Genomic DNA, 22,193 nt, shown 5'->3' with positions numbered 1-22,193 from the left:
GTAGTAACGGCACCAAACCGACGAACAGTACTCTCAACAATTGGTCTAATGAGCTTTTTTCAAGCGACCTCTTTTTTTCCTAAGGACTCAACACAATAAATCTGTGTCCACCACCTGAATTTCCCACGGTTGCACCCTACAAACAGTTATTTTGAACATTTGAATGTTGCTGACCTCTTCCAGTGACTGATCACCCATTAATTTAAGCGAGCAATATCGTCTATATTCGTCTACTTTATTTAGTTTTAGAGTCAGCTGGCCATCTTTGCACCTCATCATTTCGTAACAAAATTCTAACGATGTCATCACGTTGAACATGAGAGCGTCGTCTAAAAACAGACTCAAAGGGTCTCAGATATTACTCGCCAGGGTATTTACACACAATTCATCATGAACAGCTTGCGTCATCACACTGCACTGACGTACACTGGACACCTCAGTTCTAACAATACCCCTCGTTACCAACGACACACTGAGTCCTATTCTCCTGTTTGCTAACAAGTCTCCAGTCCACTCGAGTACAGACGATGTTTCTTTGCTAGCTGTCCCTGAAGAACTGTATCGAAGGTTTCTGGAATATAACGAAAGCGGTGTAAGCAGAAGCACCGATTTCTAGTGCCTTATGGCTCTAGTCGATGAACAGAGAAAGATTTGACATCATCAGCACCTGCATAAATTATGTTGATTGCGACGTAGAAGTCAGCACACGTGTCTAGAACACACTAACGAACATACGGTTGTGACCTCCCCCTCACTTATCGACCTTAATGACAGTGAAAAATTAAACCTCGTGCACCTAATGGAAATTTGGGAAAAGCAATCGTCACAGAAGTTAGTTTGTCGGTAAAGAGGGAGGAAAGGGTTACATCTTAATGAAACGAAAAATGCAAATGAAATTGGTGGTAATTAATTTTGAGAAAAGGGTAAAATTAATAAAGAAATTAAATGTGCGGTCGTTACGTTAACAATTAATTGGCGTTAATTAGATATTTGAGATTTGGGGAAAATTACGGTCGCCAGACCTATGGACAACTACTATAATAACTGAAAATGAAAGATTAATGCAAATATAATTAGCACTAAAGGCGTGGCAACTAAAGGTTGACAAGTGTAGTGTGAAAAACTGAATGTTTGTCAGAAGTAATAAATTTCGCTACACTCTGACTTAATTTAGCAAAGAATTAATAAAACCGGAAAATTGAAAGTTAATTTAGTGACTGAAATTAATAATGAACTTTGTTTCTGAAGCACTACGAAATTCAATAAAATAAGGTTAGTCTTGGGCTACCTCAACAATCATTTCAAAAGCTACTTGAATCTAGGCAATTTAGAAATAAGAGATTTAACTTTGAACTTGAATTAAGTGATTCTGAACAATTAACAATAGTAAAATTTAGTACGTACCAAGCTGAGCTGCAGTCACAGGTAAGCTAAAATATGGTAACAAAACTCGCACTCTTAATTCGTGCTTGTGCAATCTAAATAATGTAGCCAGCTATGAATACTTTAAATTAAAGCAGTGAAATGGAATGATATTACTTTAATGCTGGCGTTTGAATTTCAACGACACTCGGGTTCATTCCGGAAAAAGAAGGGACCCTGCTTGGTAATGCAATTGGGACAATGAGCAACAAAGGTTCATGCTAAGTTGCTGTATTTTGCTAATGGAGTAGTTTGAAAAGCTGAGGTCTGCCATACAGTTCTAAAACTTTACGTGCTTTCAGTCTTCCTTGTTGGTTGATTGAAGGTTTGAAGCCGTTGATCGAGGAGGTGGCGACAATCACTTATTGTCGGCCGTAGCTGTTACCGAAGCTGGACGTTGGTGCGCCTTCTTCTCGACACGGTCTCCAGGCGAAACGGGCTCTTGATGTGCACCAGCTAATGCTTCCCGTCCGTGACACCGCGTCAGAAACCATTATAGCAATTACATTCTGCCAAACCCCGAAAGCGCGGCAACTCGCGGGAGTGTTACACAACACACCGGCTCCATCGCCATACTCCAACAAGACTCCCTCTGCCCGCGCTCCACTACCAAAGATCCTAAACACTTCTCCACACGACCTATCGGTGTAGTCGTTCGCTAGCATAGTTTTCCATAGGCCAGACCCAGCGTAAAAATACAAACAATATTTACAAAACAAACCAATTATACATCGACATAAATGCATATATGTATAACTAGTAAAACAATTACAATATATGAAGATATAGGAATGTCATATATTCAGGTAACAAAATAAGGAAAAAATTTATAACAAAATAGATGGAAATAGGAGGAAATGCATTTCCTGCGTTACACGTGCCCCACATTGTCTGAGGATGTTCGTGTAACCTAAACAGACTCAGAAAATGTTCCAAAAAAGAAACAGCGGAAATACATATGCTCAAAACATCAACAAAATTTAGCATTCGTCTAATTAACCATAAATCAATTTTTAGACCATAATAATTGAGTGGAGACAGTCCTAATCTTATTCCACTCTGTCATCTTACACAAAAGAAAACAGGTTGACAACATATTAAAATTCATAGAAAACATAGAAAATGATTCAGCTATTCTAAATCAGCAAAATTCCTAACAGTATCAAGAAATGTAATACTATTTACAAAATTAACCAGAGTACATGGTCATAAAAAGCAGGTATATCAAAATACGCAAATTAATAATTAATCACATATAATACACATTTTATGTAACCTTTTCATAATTAATATTCTCGTCGTGAGAGTCCACTTAACGCTAAACAAGAAAATAATATACAGCAGATCGAAAAAAAATTATTGACAGCAAAATTCTTTCACATCAGCTGTCCGGGAAGAAAAACAACTTCGCCTTCCGTACCCGTAAGTACAAAGAATGCCGAGAGCGGCACAAGAGCCGACAGCGGCTCCGACTTGCCAGTACTGTTGCGCCCGCCTGTGCGGCACGCTTGATCTCACTCGCCTGTGTAACGGCATTTCCAGAACGTCCGTTTCACTGAATTCTTTCAGAAAAACTCACTCCCGAGTAATCTCAAGGAGTCCATAAACACTATCACAGTGGATAACTCAACACTGTCCATCATCACACGTATGTACTGGCCTGAAACTTAAAACAGCGTCTAAGTACACCGGCAATGACTAGTAAACACATATTCATGAAATCTTACAGCTAGTAACAAAATCATATTTACATTCCTTTATGTACTGTGACTCAGCTGAAAAACTAGCAGCTTCGATTTTTCAATTGATTAATCATCAGTTACTCTTAAATCAATTAATCTAAATTAATTACTTATTAATTACAACTTCTTTAATGACCTCTTGGTCAGGCAAAAGCATGGCAACCTAGCAAATACTTAAATCTTACACTCTATATTTACATACTGTACAAATTGCCCATTCTGTAGTATTAATCAATCCTAGGTTGGTACAATTTCAAGTCTAAAATATTCCGTATACCTAATAGTTTTCCAGAGCTTGGATACTCTAAGCAATAAGCATTTGTGTGAGGTATACCAATGACTTTATATGGTCCATTATAAACAAACATAAATTTAGAGATTTCATTGTCTATCTCGCTCGATTTCTCATTAGCTTTTACAAGTACTAAGTCTCCGATTGCAAACTTAGCAAAACGAGCTTTAGCGTCATGACGACGTATGTGAGCATCGGCTTTTAGCTTCATTATTTCTCGCAAACGATCTTTCTCCACACCAATTCTAATGTCAATGCGTGGAGGGAGTTTGATTATCTGTTCCACTAAACTTTTGCTTCTGTCCTCTAACAGGATTTCCTCTGGAGAAAATCCCGTAGACTCATGTCTCAAGGTGTTCATAATTCTCTCAAATTCTGCTACATATTTGCCCCATGCCCTATGGTTGTGACGGCAATAGGTACGGCAAAGTCGGCCTAGCTCGCGCATATACCTTTCAGCGGGATTTCCAGCCGGACAATAAGCTGAAATACGGATCACTTCGACCCCATTACTCGCCATGCCTTCATTCCACAACTTAAAAGTAAATTGTGCCCCATTGTCTGATAGAATCGCCTTGGGCTTACCAATATGAAAAAAGTAATCGTTCACAAGCTTGCTGTAGACCGCTTTGGCTGTAGCTTTCCTAATCGGGTATAGTTTGATGAACTCGGATAAAGCTTCTAGCACTACTAAAATATAGGCAAAGTTTCCTGATGACTTGGGCAAAGGTCCGTACAAGTCCACGCACAGTACTTCAAAGGTGTCGTTAGGCCTTATACTTTGCATAGGACCACGACTAACCTTCACCTTCTGACATAAATCGCAAGTTTTCGCTCTGTCAGTAACGCGTTCTAACATGTTAAAATACACTACTTCACTCAGCTTTTCCGTACATTTCTTTGGTCCACAGTGACCATACGCCAAATGGTAGTAGTCTATTATTTCCGTGACGTATTTTGTGGGCCAGCATACCCGCCAAATATTACTATCTTCACCCTTACGTATGTACAAGATATGATAGTATATCTTGTAATACTTCCTTAATTTCTCTCCTTCTGGACTCCTTTCGTCATATCGGGTTTTCACCATATTTAAACAACCGTCCTCGTTCTGATGACGACGTAGATTCTTGCTGATGTTCACTATTAATTTACGTCCCTCAACTTCTTTAAAATAGTATAAGTTGGCCACTCCATTTGACTCATCTTTCAATACATCTTGATTAGACTCGGGCATCCGCGACATTGCATCCGCTACGCAATTGTCGGTCCCTTTTACGTAACAGATGTCATAGTTGATTTGCTCTAAATACAGAGACCACCCAGTCAGCCTTTCGTGAAGTAGTTTACAATCCTTCAGATAAGTGAGCCCTTTATGGTCCGTATGAACAATCACCTTACGGTCCCATAGGTAACCCTTGAACTTCTTGAATCCCCACACGATAGCCAGACACTCCTTCTCAGAAATCGTGTAGTTTCGCTCACTTTTTGATAAAGTTCGACTCGCGAACGCTATCGTCCGGTGTTCCTTATCCTCTCCTTTACCAACTTCTTGGAACAGCTCTACCCCCACCCCGTAATTCGACGAATCCGTTCCCAGATGGAAGGGTAGCGATAAATCAGGATGAAATAGTATGTTAGATCTTAACAACTCGTCTTTTAATCTCTCGAAAGCGGCCTGACATCCGTCAGTCCACACAAACGGAACATTTTTGCGTAAGAGGTTATTCAAATTTTCATTATTAAACACTTGTCCTTTTACAAATTTTCGGTAAAATCCTGTGAGCCCTAGAAAACTTTTTAACTGTTCCCTAGACTTGGGTGGAGGACAATTCCTTATTGCCTCTAGTTTCTCTGGGTCTTTCGTAATACCAGCAGTGGTAATAACATGCCCTAAAAATTTCAGTTCCTGCTTCACAAATTCGCATTTCTTTAGCTTTAGAGTCATTCCGCCACGGCGCAATGCTCTAAAAACTTCACCAAACAGGTCACAATGGTCATGCCAAGTGGCATTGCCCAACAATAAGTCGTCAACATATACAGTTAATCTTGAACTCAAAGCCGACCCTAGCACTTCATCTAGAGCACTGATGAATACGGACACAGATATATTAAGTCCAAACGGCAGTACTCTATATTGATAACACCTGCCCGCAAACAAGAAGGTGGTGTATGGCCTAGATTCTTCTTCAAGTTCTATTTGCCAGTAACTAGCCGTCAGATCGAGGCTAGTCATGAACTTAACATCATGAAAACGTTACAAAATCTCCTCCATACTCTCTGGTCTGTCTTTTTCGCGTTGAACGACCCTATTCAACGTGCGTACGTCAATCACAATACGCACACTACCCTCCCGTTTTGCTGCAATGACCAAACCGTTATTGTATGGACTCGTACTTCTTTCAATCACTCCTCATCCGATCATCTTATCTATCTCCCGTTGCACTGCTTCCTTTTTGGACAGCGGTATAGCATACGGTCTCACGAAGAATGGTTCGTGAGGAATTACATACAGCTTGCATTTATATCCTTCCGCAAGTCCCGGTTTGTCTGAAAACACACTCTTATTCCTCATTACTACTTCATACAGGCCTCGTCTTTGTTCGTGTGTTACGTTCGACACACCGTCTACAATACTTTCCAATTCACTTTCTACACTATTGTCAATGCCGAGACTCCTCACGTTACAGTACTTCAAATTCATACCTAAGTCAATGGTATCCGGCCAGTTAACAATGTGTATAGGCTGGTATTGCCTGTGCACACCATCTCCTGCCTCGTCAAAACTAACTACTAGTGTTTTATCTTGTGACGTATATGTCAAAGTTTTGCTTTCGCAATTAATCACTGCACGGTACTTTAATAGCCAATCCAACCCGATAATTACTTCCGTAGCTAAGTCTGGCACGACGACAAACTCTTGTTCAAATCGTGCCCCACATATCTCGCAGTTGACAAAAATCTGTTTTGTGACCGGTTTACTGGCCTTCCCAGTAGAACCTATAATTTTCACTCCTGTTACTGGCATAACTACGATACCAGGTCTGTCTTTCAGTAACTCAAATATTTTCCCAGATACAGCGCTCACTTCTGCACCGGTGTCAACCAACACGTTTAGTTGTAGGCCGTGCATATTAACAGACACTACTATGTGTCTACACTTATCCTCGACTGTTTCTTTATTTTTTCACAATAAATCCTCGTCTATTTACAGGTCATTCCAGAAAAAACCATCCGGATTTGATCCTAAATCCGGCTTATCTACCGGCTTTTTCAGCCTCTGTTCACATACAGTTTTAATTTCAACACGTTTGTCCTGAGGCTTTGTCTGTAGCTTCGCCTCCAATACCAAAACCTTTTCCTGTAACTCGTCAACTAGGGAGTGTTGCTTTGTTATCAATTCACTAATTGTCACCTTCGTTGATTCCTCTTTGGTCAGATTGATCTCGTCTGCCAATCTACCTGGAAGAATGCGCAGAGTAGTATTTGCAATTACTTCCTCTGGATCTGCGCAACCCACACTGCTACCGTCCGACCGTATAACATCATCTCTAACCTCATACACGCTGTAATCTGCGTGCTTTTCTACCAATCGTGTCCGGCTATCACTAAAATTTTCGTAATCTTTCTCCTTAATACTCTCGCAATGTTTAAACTGGAGTTTTGCGTCGGATGGGTCGGCTACTTCTACCACTATAACTTTCGGTAAGGTCTTCCGGTTAGGGCCAGAACTTTCCGTTACTACTTCAACATCCAACTCTTGCGGGACGAAACACGACGAATCTTGCTTGTGCTCCCCATTAACATCAACTATTTCTGGTAAAGTCTGTCGGTTAGGGCCAGAACTTTCTATCACTTCACAAACACTACCTTCCTGCGGGACGAGACGCGGCAAATCCTGCCCTCTCTCCCCATAAACACTTCTCCCGTACAGACCCCTATAATCTCTTAGTTCGTCGTATAATCGACCGAACTGCCTTAACCAGACCTCATCCCTCTCTGCATCCCCTCGCTCGATGACGGACCTGTTATCCGACATCTGACCTTCTCTCAGCAATTGCGAATCATTCTTAAACTCAACCTCCAGTTCCGCTGTGGGTGTTACAGCTGCCACTTTATAATCGATTTCCGGAACACTACTTAAATTGTTCTCACTGACAGTGAATGTATTTTCTACTGCCGTGTATACAGCTGATCTACTACTTGTGGGCGCACTCCTTTCTCCTAACACTGTCACACTCTCCCGCTCTCCACACGGAATTTTCATAACGACGACACCTCGGTTTTCTCCTGTTATTGGGCCTCCAAAATTTCTCCACGCCCGGTCGGCCCCTCACCGGCGCGGCTAATTGTTTCCCTGTCTCGTCCCAGCAGATACGCTCCCCGGATGCTGCTGAGTCGGCTGATCACACCCTCTGGCGTTATTACTATTCTGCGATGCCCGCATCACGTTAGTATGATAATGGTTTCCATCATTCCTGTTATTATTTGCATTGTACCGATTGTTATTACGGTCCGAACCACTATTGTTATTGCTGCCAAGATTGTGGTATGCATTATTCCCATAGTTATCGTTGTTGTGGTTGTTGTGGTTCCCGTTGTTGTTACCACTGCCTCTACCACTGTCGCGGTTATTGCGCCAATTGTCCTCGTCCTCAACTCTTTCCAGAAAATCATTGAAAGTCTTGTAATTGCTTTCTATGTAGCGTTTGTATCATCTGGAAGCTTCTTGTAGAGTTCCCAGACTATTTCGGATTCCGTGCGGTGATCACGCAAATATTCCAACTTGAGGATCGAGACCTCACAAAACTCCTTCATCGAGCCGCGCGAATTCGCATCGAAAGGCCTCGATACGACAAATTCGCGCCAGACACTTTGTTGTTTTTGCTCTGACCAGTATTCAGCCAGAAACAAATTTTTAAACTCGACGAAAGTCAGTTTCGTTATGTTGAGGTTTAAGCCACAACGCTTGGCATCACCACCCAACACTTCAATAACCGCGTTAATTTTTCTCTCAATAGTCCATGATCTGGGTAAAACTCTTTCACAATTTTTAATGAAATCCGTCGCGTGTATACCGGCTTTTTTCAAGGGGTCGAACCGCTCCTCTTTCGTCAAAAATTCTGAACTATGTGCACAGATTGGCACATAGCTCTGTTTTTCATCAAGTTTCTTTTCTAATTCCGACACTCTCGTAATTACTTGGCAAGTGGTTGTCGCAAGCGTTTCCACTTCCCTCTTTTTCTGTTCGCACGTATTAGTCTGCTTCCTCACTTTAGTATCTACTTCGGACACTAAAGCCTTTAAAGTTTCCACCTTCTGTTGATCCTCTTTTTCACTAATTGAATTTGTTCCGTCACCTTATTCTCGATGATCGGAGCAACTGCTTCTCCTACACTTTTCTCGATTATGCTAATTTCGGAATCAAAACGAGTATTTACGCTCGCCATTTCCGCCTGAACGCCTATCATTTCCTGTTTGAGATTACCGATTTCAATATTAATTACAACAATATCTTCTTTGATTTTATCAACTTTTGTGTTGACAACTCCAACATTGTTGTTAACAACATTAATACCTTTGTTCTGATTGTCTAGTTTCCTGTCAATTTTTTCAGACGGAGCTTCTTGCTTGGCAGACTGCGCTTTAATTTCTGCCGATTGACTCTTGATTTCGTTAATCAAAACATTCAATAAATCAGTTAAATTCCTGGAAACCATCGGTTTTACTTCCGTAGCGGCTTCCTCTTTAATTGTCCCCCCGTATTCGTCATCAAGGGATTCAGATTTGATTTTCACTTCCGATTCCGAAACAATTTCTAAAGTTTTGAATTCCATTTCTGCTCTTTGTTGCGTTTCGGCGGTCGCGTCTTTCACGCTAGCCGCCTGCCCCTAAACAATGGGTTCCGCAGTGCGCGTATCCCACTATTGGACCGATTGTTCCGTACCCAAGTCTACCAAAATCTGGTAATTGTTGCCTTCACTCATTTCACAAATTTTCAATATAAATGCCAAATCTCAAATATAATTAGAATTCCTCCCACTACTTATTCTCGCTAACGTAACGACCTGCTCGTAACGAGTACTTTGTTACGAGATTTGCACAATGCAAAATTCGTGTCCAGAACAACCTCAAATCCGAAGATTGTCCTGTCACCAGGTTGCCACGTGTAACCTCCCCCTCACTCATCGACCTTAATGACAGTGAAACAGTAAACCGTGTGTACCCAATGGAAATTTAGGAAAAGCAATCGTCAGCGAAGTTAGTTTGTCTGTAAAGAGGGCGGAAAGGGTTACATATTAATGAAAGGAAAAATGCAAATGAAATTGGTGGAAATTAATTTTGAGAAAAGGGTAAAATTAATAAAGACAGTAAATGTGCGGTCGTTACATTACCAATTAATTGGCGTTAATTAGATATTTGTGATTTGGGGAAAATTACGGTCGCCAGTCCTAAGGACAACTACTATAGTAACTGAAAAAGAAAGGTTATTACACATATAATTAGCACTAGAAGCGTGGCAACTGAAGGTTGACACATGTAGTGTGAAAAACAGAAGTAATAAATTTCGCTACACTCTGACTTAATTTAGCAAAAGAATTAATAAAACTGGAAAATTGAAAGTTAATTTATTGACTGAAATTAATAGTGAGCTTTGTTTCTGAAGCACTTCGAAATTCAATAAAATAAGGTTAGTCTTGGTCTACCTCAACAATCATTTCAAAAGCTACTTGAATCTACGTAATTTATAAATAAGAGATTTAACTTTGAACTTGAATTAAATGAATCTGAACAATTAACAATAGTAAAATTTAGTATGCACCAAGCTCAGCTGCAGTCACAGGTAAGCTAAAAAATGGTAACAAAACTCGCAATCTTAATTCGTGCTTGTGCAATCTAAATATTGTAGCCAGTTATGAATACTTTAACTGAACTTTTAAATTAAAGCAGTGAAATGGAATGATATTACTTTAATGCTGGCGTTTGAATTTCAACGACACTTGGGTTCATTCCGGAAAAGGAAGGGACCCTGCTTGGTAATGCAATTGGGACAATGAGCAACAAAGGTTCATGCTAAGTTGCTGTATTTTGCTGATGGAGTAGTTTGAAAAGCTGAGGGCTGCCGTACAGTTCTATAACTTTACGTGCTTTCAGTCTTCCTTGTTGGTTGATTGAAGGTTTGAAGTCATCGAGGTGGCGACAATCACTTATTGTCGGCCGTCGCTGTTGCAGAAGCTGAACGTTGGCGCGCCTTCTTCCCGACACGGTCACCAGGCGAAACGGGCTCCTGATGTGCATCAGCTAATGCTTCCCGTCCGCGACACCGTGTCAGAAACCCTTATAGCAATTACATGCTGCCAAACCCCGAAAGCGCGGCAACTCGCGGGAGTGTCACTCAACACACCTGCTCCACCGCCCTACTCCAGCCAGACTCCCTCTGCCCGCGCACCATTGGGCAGAGTTAACACTACCAGAGATCCTAAACACTTTGGTTCTCCACATGACCTATCGATGTAGTCGTTCGATAGCATAGTTTTCCCTAGGCCAGACCCAGCGTAAAAATACAAATAATATTTACAAAACAAACCAATTATATACATACATATATATATATATATATATATATATATATATAAAATTTATAGTACGATAGATGGAAATAGGAGGATATGCATTTCCGGCGTTACAACGTTACGGCCAGCGCCCACCGTTGGATAGAATGCCGCCAGTTAGCGTTGGGAGTCCCACACATACTGCCATCCCAGCAGTCGTGAAGCCAACACCCTGGACATAGGAGAAGGTCATACCGAAATAACAATGAAACCATCGCATCATAATGTTTTGGCTCACTGGTGTATGTTTCTTAATTCTCCAACAAACAGACGTCATTAAGTCAGGTGAATACAACGATACATAAATATTTAATTAAATTATTTTTTTGCACCATGTGTTAATCAGAAGTTAGAGAACTGTGTAACGAAAGTATCTAAGTGGAGTACAGACGAATGGGAAATCATTCTACTGGCAATACGTGCTCCAAAGGGGAAATCCACAGACAGACGTTGAAACGTCCCCTTTGATAAATTTATACACGACTGTCCTTAAACTAACACACAATATTTTTAGCGCAACGCAATCTGACTTTCGAAAATCCCTACAAATGAATGGCCCTGACTAACATTAACCTATACGTTTCACAAATCACTTACCTCACAAAAATCTTCGTTACTCGAACTACTGCAGTACAGCGAGCGCCACTACTGCCAGCTAAATAAAAGATTCAAACTACGGAAGGCACTAACTACTAATAGGCATAGTTAGCAAATGAAAGATTTTAACAGAGAACAAGCAATGTATTTACCTTAATAGTCATAATATATATATATAGCAGTTCATGACAAATTTCAAAACTCCGCCATCTCTCTCCCCACATCCACCACTGCTGGCGGCTCACCTCCAACTGCGCAACGCTACGCGCTGTTCACATCCAGCTGCCTCTGCCCAACACTACAATGGCAGACAACAATGCAAACTAGCCACAGACTGCACACAGCACAGCCAGTGATTTACATACAGAGCGCTACGTGGCGGCGGCGTTACCAATATAAGAACCTAAACAGCCTACTTACATAGCCCCCATGCTCCCCACAAAAAATTTTACAAATTGTTTTGGGCAGTGGCCAATAATGATTTGATAAAATTTTTCATAATTACAATAACAAAGATATCAAATGCACACACTTATTGATACAATGTTGGTCAAAAGCTAAAATTTTTTCACAGTCCATAAAGACAGTCCTGATCATTCATCACAGTAACATTGCAGTGTTTTTCTCAAAGTCTGAGCAGTAAAAGAAAATGCATGCGGAAGTAGTGGATTTCCATGCAGTCTTGAAGAAGTAGTGTTGTTCTTCCAACGGAAAGAGAGTGCTGACTCTCGACATGCAGACAGGTAATGGGCCACAACAGAGGAAACCCACAGCAGAGTCATTCGACGATTTGAAGAATACTGGTAGGTAGGTCATCACAGAGTAGACCCACTGCAGTCCTTTTGAAATAATGGTATTGGTGGGTCATCAAAGATGCAGACCCACTGTAGTCCTGGTAGAGATTACGGTATTGGTGGTGGGCCATCAATGATGCAGACCCACTGTAGTCCCTGTAGAGACGGCCAGCAGCCATCTGTTGTGACTGTGCAGGTGCACAATCAGCATCCAAGAGTCTTGCGGAGAATATAGCAAGTCCATAAACCACCACTTGTCCATTCACAAAAAAATTGTTTGAAATGTCCTTAGAACCAGCAATGCTGTTATCCAGTACCTTGCTGAATTATTAACACACGTGCAAACACTATCAGTCCCTACTTCTCACATATTGTCCATATACTATGACCAACAGAAACGTGTGCAGTGAAATGTAACTTAATTTGAAGAACTGGTGTCCATACAATTATAAATTTACAACATGAAAATAGAATTACAAAGGTAAAAAATGCATCATTAAAGAACATAACAGTACAGATAACATTTGTAGTAATACAGGCTTCATGAAAGAATAAAAATTTACCTATACATCAGTGTTACAGAAATTATGACATGAGTACATACATAAAAGATCAGAATAACTTTCGAAACATCAACTTCACACATGAGCATTGAAACAAAACAGAATAAATAATGTCTAAACATCTCTACAAGGTAAATAACATATTATTAATGCCAATTATATTTGAGGATAACAGTATTCCTCATCATAGTGAATGTAGCTTAGTATTAGAAGAAGAAAAAATTCTATGAAACTACACAGAGACAGGAAGAAAACAAATACACAAGGGTACACAAACACATAGGGAGATTACACAATGGAAAGGGCAGGGTTCGTTTTCAGTGTGACATTTGGTACTGCAGTCCACCCCAAAACTTCATTCCATACGGTCGCAGGTTCGAATCCTGCCTCGGGCATGGATGTGTGTGATGTCCTTAGGTTAGTTAGGTTTAAGTAGTTCTAAGTTCTAGGGGACTGATGACCACAGTAGTTAAGTCCCATAGTGCTCAGAGCCATTTTTCATTCCATAGATCTTTCGTCTTATTTCAACATTTGTTTCGACCAAAAAAATCCTATCAAAGCATGCTTTCTGTATTTATATGTTCACAGATTTCTTACCTCATTATTTATTTTCCATTATCTTACCTCATTTATTTCCAAGAAAATCCTACCTAAACTTGTTGCCTCTAAACCCTACTTTTTTGTTCATATCCTCTTTCAAAATACTTTTTTTTTTGGCCAAATTATTTTCTTATGGCTTCTCAATGCATTTCTTTCAATTCATCACAACTCGTTCTCTTATATAGTCTACCCCCTCTTAAGCTAACTTAAATCTACTGAGCTCAGAAGCTAAACTAAGGGACGAGGCAATGCAGCAGCACAAAACAAGTAACACAAACATCAATGACAAAAATTTCAAACTGGCAAAGCAATTACAATATTACAACTAATATAAGGCACTGCACAGCAAACAAGAAAAATAAATGCATAGTAAAACTGGCTTAACAGCGTAATACAAAGTCAAATTCAGAAACATTATGCCTGGCAAACAGCAGCAGCAAATGCTATAATTAATACCTAAGCATGGCAAAGTTCAAGCAGAAAAAATATTACACTAAAGACAACAATGCAGAAAAAGGGAAATGTCTATTCACATCTTAATATCTATGTCATTAAAGTGGTGCACTACAACTTATGCTACAAAATAAATTACCAAGTACTTGAAAAGAAAATTATATATGCAGTTACTGTTATTAGTCCCTTCATATTGTTCTTTCCATTCCAAGAGTTCCATTTTCGAAGAGTGTGGGTCATAAAATAATTATTTAATAGATATGTTGACAGAAAGTGTTCACATTAGCAAATGCATTTAATTTTATTTTATGAAACCAATGCTGCAAGACAGCTGGAAACTAGATATCAAATGAAATAAGCAACTATGTACAAAGTAAAGCATAAAATAATCATTCAGTAGTCATGAGGCATTTCATAAGTTAGTAGAAATTCTCTGAATTCTCGTAGATAGACACTTGTCCTAATCAGGTGTGCAGATGTAAGAATGTTTCCAAGTTATGAGCGTGTCGTATTTGCGATGCTTTCTACAAAGGAATGTCAATAGCGAGGATAATGGCCTCCCTTTTTTTTCTCCACCTGTACCTCTGAAAGGCACACGCTAATGGCTTTTTTTTTTCAGGCGACTGTCACGCAGCTGGTTGCCCATTACGCATTACGTGCAGGTGGTCACTTAACTTTCTTACTGAAATATTTACGACACCAGTTTCCGCTACAGTGACAGTCTCATATAAAAATTTCAGAGGTCGAGAATTTGCGTTGCAAATGTGTAGATACAAAATCTTATGAATATAACAGTGTCCAAAAAATTTTCGCCAGCATTGTGCTACATTCATGCATTTACACACATTTCATAACTCTTAAAGTACGATTCTTGGTTTCCAACATCCTTTTTCACAAGTCAGAGTCCCTAACCACTATTCATTACTCCTTACCTTATTACACATATACATATTCGTCGACACTTTTTCAATATTTCATCTTAATAAATACATAGCATAATCAAATTCCTCATATAGCATCAGCTTATTGATCATAAACATACCGCAACAGCATAATACACATAGTCACCGTAATAATAACATCATCACACCTCAGTCAACTCTCAAAATCGTCGTAGCTTCCTCCAATAATTTCAAAACCTAAAAAAATTCTCTGCTCATGTCAAAAGTGTCATCTGCCTCAAACGCACTTTAATAATCATAATCCCATACCAAATACATCATTCAAAGCTCTCATAGTATCACAATGGTTCCGAAAAATATGAGCATTTCACAAAGTACAGACAAAATACAATTTCATAAGTGTGAAGTTATCCAACTGTGTAATTACGTAAACATCTGTCACTGATGTAGTTAAAAAAAAGTTTCTTTCTCTGTTAAATGATCAGATAGCTGTGTAATTTATGTGTTAGAGAAATATGGTACCGATGTGTAAAGTTGTATAAGCAAATACCATATTAGCTAGGGCTCCTTGTGTTTGCCACACACATGGTACACAAAGTAAGCGTGTACCCCCCTGAGGATTAATGTAATTATACCCTCAGGTGTTACAGATTATTGCAATGGAATAAAATGTATCACGGAAAACTTTCTTTGTAATTCAAAAACCTTTAAAAATAAATGTTTTAAGTATAATATTAATCACTCAAATGCGTCTCCTGCAGCGCTAAATGTGCGTCTTGCTGTAAGATAATTCTGTGGAAGTGTCGTAATTATCGTCCTCGGAAAGCTAAGTTCTGCAGAAGTTAATGTACTTACTTTATGATAAACAAAAGTGAAATGCTTTGAATATTGATATGTTAGTTATTACGCTTATTGCCGTGATGAAGAAAGTACTGTGCTGTAACGTATTGTTGTGCTACAGAAAAGGCTGTCTCCATGTAGCTATACCACAAAAGTTACTTCTAAAATATGTTTTACTTTCCAGAAGAATTCAGAAAAACTGTGCAGATATAAAACAGATACACCGCAAAAGCAACAAGGTAAATTGTGTCACACATTAGTAGCGTCGTGATATAGTCGTGTAGCTGTCAAATAAACTAACCACTGTGTCACCTGGTATCTCTCACAAGGGAACCCCCCCATCGCACCCCCCTCAGATTTAGTTATAATTTGGCACTGTAGATAGGCCTTGAAAAACTGAACGCAGATCAATCGAGAAAACAGGAAGAAGTTGTGTGGAACTATGAAAAAATAAGCAAAATATACAAACTGAATAGTCCGTGGGCAACATAGGTAATAACAAGGATAATATGAGCACAGGAGCCGCGTGGTCCCGTGGTTAGCGTGAGCAGCTGTGGAGCGAAAGGTTCAAGTCTTCACTCGAGTGAAAATTTTAACTTTTTTATTTTCGCAAAGTTATGATCTGTCCGTTCGTTCATTGACGTCTCTGTTCACTGTAATAAGTTTAGTGTCTGGGTTTTGTGACTGCATCGCAAAACCGCGATTAGTAGACGAAAGGACGTGCCTCTTCAATGGGAACCGAAAACATTTGATCTAGGAGAATGATATATTCTATACGACACTGGTGACGGCATGTGCGTCACATGACAGGAATATGTTGTCGACCCACGTAACTTGCACACTTGGCGAATGGGTAAAAAGATTCTTCTACCTTGATCGATTTAGGTTTTCTTGTGGATGTGATAATCACTCCCAGAAAAGTGATGAAAACATAAGAGTGTGTCACATAAACTGCAACAAATGAATGCAACAGTGTCACAGTCGCACAGTTTTCTCTGCGCTCTGTCAAAACATGTTTTTAACGTTTTCAAATATTTCCGTGTGTAGACCGTCAAATCCTGCATATGTCCAAGCAAATCTGAACATGTCCTGTAATTTTGGAGAGCGAAGTTGATTATGTGTGAGTGCCTGAACTCTGATAATTGTCTGAAAATAAAAATTTAAACTCTTCACTAGTGTAAAGACTTGAACCAAGGACCTCTCGCTTCGCAGCTGCTCACGCTAACCACGCGACCACGGCGCTCCTGTGCTCACATCATCCTTGATGTTGCCTACGTTGCCCATGGACTACTCGGTTTGTATATTTTGCTTGTTTTTTCATAGTTCCACACAACGTCTTCCTGTTTTCTTGATTGATCTGTGTTCAGTTTTTCAAGGCCTGTCCACTGTGCCAACGTATAACTAAATCTGAGGGGGGTGCGATGGGCAGGTTCCCTTGTCAGAAAGCACCTTTAATCCATAATGTATTTGCAAGTAAACCAAAATGTTGCATTAAAATCTCATTAGCAGTACTGGTAAATGTTCTAAGTGTGTGAGCCTTATAGTCGTTACATAAATGTGCAACTAACAAGCAAGAATGTACACACACAATAACACTGTGTCGTCTGTTCACAATAACAATGCATTCGTAATTTCTGTTTAAATAAGTTCTCTTGGTTCTTGACTGGATATTTAACTTCAAACATTGTTGTATATTAACAGATTCTAAGTCTGACAAAGCATACTAGTAATGTAAAGTGAAAAGTTTTATGGCAAAGACAAAGTTAAAAAGCAGATTATCTTTCAATAAACGGTTTTATATGTGAAATGTGGTGCAAGCCTTTACTCTTCCTACTATACAAAGCTCGAGCTTCAACGGAATTATCATGTTGTATACGTCGGTAAAGAATACTGGAATTTTTCTCAAGGTTAGCGTCTATGTTATTTTTCTCTGAGCCAGCCGGCACCCGTGGTTGCCTGCGGTGCGAGTCATTGTCTGTCTCTTTGTTGGCGCGCGCCGTTATTGGGATTAGGAGACCGAACTTCTACAAATTCACCTTGCCCAGAGGGCCCAGCCCTGTTTAAATCCCGCCAGTTCTGATGCAATTCAGGTCTGTCGTTACGAATATATCGTCTGTAGTCATGTCGGTAGTTCCTGTACTTTCTTTCTTCTCGGTTAAGTGGTGGAGAATTTCTCCCTGAATTATCACTGCACGGTGGACCGTTGCGTCTAAAGTTATTCTGTCTCCCGCAATAATAATTGTTTTGGTTCCCATATTGTCTGTTTCTCTGATTGTCTCTGTGATAGTCATTACCGCGGAGAGGTGATCTTTCCCTGTAATTATTACTACTCTGCCAGTGGTTGTCATATGGGTGGTGTCTGTTTTGGTCACGATTTGTGTGGTGAGAATAGCCTTGTCGCGTCCAGTTATTGTTTCTGTCGTCACGGAATTGTGACGGATGTGACCTGTAGTGATTGTTTTCCTGTTTTCGCATCCCGCGACTGTCTGTGTCAATTTCTTATTCTTGTAAGAGTCCCTGAAAAGCTTCAATGTCGTCTTTGCAACGTCCTGCCAAAATAATATGTCGTAAATGTTCAGGCAATTTGATTAAGCAAATGCGGATGAGTTCTGAGGGGCTGTATGGGTTTGAATGATACTGATTCTTATGCAACATGTCTTCGAAATATTTGACAAGACTGGAAAATTCAGATTGTCAAAGTGTTTCATCATCATGAAGCTATGTTTTACTCGGTCTTGTGTAGCTTGAGACCAATATGCTGAGAGGAAGGCGTGATAAAAATCTCCTTCACTGTGACAATCGTGAATGACCGATCGCATTCTTACAGCTGGTTCATTCTCTAAGTAGCCACACATAAATTCTAATCTGGGTTCTAACGACCAGTTGGGAGGAAAACAATGAGAGAATTGATGGAGCCATGCTTGTGGATGAATATCGTTGCCAGAATTCTTAAATGTTTTGAATTTACGTGTAGTAATGAACAGCTTATAGTCAAAATCATCATGTCGGCGAGTCGCATATCGGTCATTGTTAGGTCGTGTCGGCCGTTCTATCTCAAAATTCGGTGCACATTGCCAATTTCTTTCATAACTTCCGAAATGCCCTGTGTTATTATTTTGCGGCTTTTCCGTATTTCTAAGTCCCTCTTCCTGTGTTGGAGCGCGAGTGTCCTCTGAAATACGTAATTCTTGTACTACTTGTGCCAACTGATCTTGCCCTTCCCGGATTACTCTTTTGTACTGTGTATTGATTTGATTTTGATTTTGTTTGAATTTTCTAATTTCTTCATACTCTTCTGTGTCAGTGAAGGCTACAGGTCTTGTGTCATTCAGATCATCATCTACCTTTGTAGATAAGTTAGTGACCTGATCCAAAGTTCGGCTACTTTCTCCGATAGTGAACACATTTCCTCAGTGTGTTTTTCTGAACCAAGTTTCAGAGTGTCCATTTGTGTTGAAATCGAATCTACTGTGTCCTTCAAGTTTTCCTGAGTTTTTGCAAGTTGCGTAGCCGAATCGGTAGATGCAACTGAGTCAATTTTAGCCCACAAGGTCTCATGATTTTCATGAACAATGGTTTGCAGTTCTTTTATGGCTGCTTCGTGATTCTGTAATGCATTTTCATGCCGCGGAGAAATAGGTTGAAAATGCTCACAAATTTGTGTTTTTACGTCATTACAGACTTTTTGACATTTCGATTCAATGTTATGTAACTCAGTAGTTAAATCTTCACGTGTTTGTTCAAGAGTTTGTTCCAATGAGTCTAACGTTTTAAGATTTTGTTCCACTGTGTCTAACTTTTGAAGCTTTTGCTGTGTTTGTCTCTATTTTTGTTCCATTGTGTCTAACTGTTGCTGTGTTTGTCTCTGATTTTGTTCCATTGTGTCTAACTTGTCAAGCTTTTGTCCCATTTGTTGCATTAATTGTAATAACAATGCACTGGTGTCTGAAACATGTTCCTCAGTGCTTTTCGGCAGTGAATTTGCACCGGCAACATTCACATTTTGACAAGCGGAAAATGTGTCTTGACTCATTTGAGAAAACGGTGAGGACGCAAAACCTGAATCTACAGTATTTGCAAAGTTGTGTCCTGTCATTTCGGATTCCTGAGGCGAGCTGTTGCCGAGCGATCGATCGATAATGCTTCCCTGTTCACTACCTGTTTCACTGTCTACGCCATTGTTTGCAGCCCGCTCCATTTCCCTATGCACACTTACCAAATTACTACTTTGAACGTCTGTTAATTCATTACACAGTGATGCTGGCAAGCTACGCTCGTCGTCACTATTATTTCTCAGTTTACTTTGGAGCATAGTGTTACGTTTTTCACACGCCATTATTGTCACAATATTTCACACGATAACACAGAAAAACACAATTTGAAGAGCAAAAATAAGAGAACACATTAACATAGCACTGAAAATAATATCTCGTTAATTGCAAGCGCAGCTGCGAAATACTTGGTGCAAATCTACATGCATGCCACAAATGTTTTACTGTACAACAATGAAAAACTACAACTAGAATGGAAATTCTCTCTATAATTACGCGCTAGCAATAAACAAAGGCTACACTAATTGCACAAACTACAAGATGAAATCAGAAGATTCCAGTGAGGTATCCTCGGCTAAGGGTCGACATATGAAACGTCCCCTTAGACAATTTATGCCTGACTGTGCTTAATCTGACACACAATATTTTTAGCGCAACGCAATCTGACTTTCAAAAATCCCTACAAAAGAATGGCCCTGACTAACATTAACCTATACGTTTCACAAATCACTTACCTCACAAAAATCTTCGTTACTCGAACTACTGCAGTACAGCGAGCGCCACTACTGCCAGCTAAATAAAAGATTCAAACTATGGAAGGCACTAACTACTAATAGGCATAGTTAGCAAATGAAAGATTTTAATAGAGAACAAACAATGTATTTACCTTAATAGTCATAATATATATATAGCAGTTCATGACAAATTTCAAAACTCCGCCATCTCTCTCCCCACATCCACCACTGCTGGCAGCTCACCTCCAACTGCGCAACGCTACGCGCTGTTCACATCCAGCTGCCGCTGCCCAACACTACAATGGCAGACAACAATGCAAACTAGCCACAGACTGCACACAGCACAGCCAGTGATTTACATACAGAGCGCTACGTGGCGGCGGCGTTACCAATATAAGAGCCTAAACAGCCTACTTACAACGTAAGCTATTTACCCAGAGGGTACGTTGTAATGTCTTTTTGGGAATTCATCTTGGGTATTTATAAACTGCTTCAGCTGTATGTAGTCCTCTTGAATCACTAACGTTTCGTGACACTGTAAGCCACCTCTTCACGTGAACATCTGTTTAACAATAAATCCAGAGGGAGTAACAAACCCGAGATACACACTACTAAGGTAAATTATTTTAAAATTTTAAAGAATTTTTTAAAAAAGTATTAAAAACATTTTCATGAGAATATCAAAATGTTAGTACTAACGTAATTAAAACATTAGAGCGGAAAAGCTCGGAACGTTTTTACCTACATTTGTTGTCCGTCAGAATAAAACACCGCTAAAAGACAATATGTCATGGAATAAAACAGCCGCATTCCAGTACAGTACATGGATCCCAAACAAATCATACCATAGTGATCCACTGATAAGGAGAAAATAAATGAAAACTATTAAGACCTAATTTTGGGCCATAGTGAAAAACCAAGAAGAGGTTGCCACAAAATGGAGGTATGTTCTACCTTGATCAAATCCGTCAAGCAGATAGTTATTGACGGAAAAGCAGAATCTAAAAACCGCACTTACCGCTTCTTGGATCTGAATATGTGGCTTGTACTGCCACGAAACCAGTAGTGATCCAATAATAAAGTACTAAATACAGTTCAAGCTGTCTGTTAATACCCAAGATGACTACTCATAGCTGTAGTTGCCCCACCTACAAGGTTGTCTGGTAACTGGGAACGGGCGTCTCGGCAAAGGCAAAGGTGGTCTGTCGTTCGCGTGCTGCTGTCGCGTGCGTGTATCGTTAGTGGTTGAAGTTTTTGTGAAACCACAACTGGGCGACGAAGTGGTGGACGTCCTCGCCTCATCACGGAACGTGGATGTCAGAGAGCCACACAGGCTGTGAAACAGGACAGGCGACGATCGATGGTAGATCTGACGACAGTTTACGATGCCGACGCAAGCTCAGGTGTTATGGATCGCACTGTTGCTGTACACTGTCGAACGTGGGACTCTGCAGGTGGTGATCCCTACATATTCGCATCTTGACCCAACGACACTGGCAATTACGATTCAGGTGGGCGCGGAATGACGGAGACGGGACTATGGATCAGTAAGCCGGCCGTTGTGGCCGAGCGGTTCTAGGCGCTTCAGT

This window comes from Schistocerca americana, chromosome 1, assembly GCF_021461395.2.
Source record: "Schistocerca americana isolate TAMUIC-IGC-003095 chromosome 1, iqSchAmer2.1, whole genome shotgun sequence".
Taxonomy (NCBI): Eukaryota; Metazoa; Arthropoda; class Insecta; order Orthoptera; family Acrididae; genus Schistocerca; species Schistocerca americana.
Note: the sequence above shows the minus strand (reverse complement) of the source record.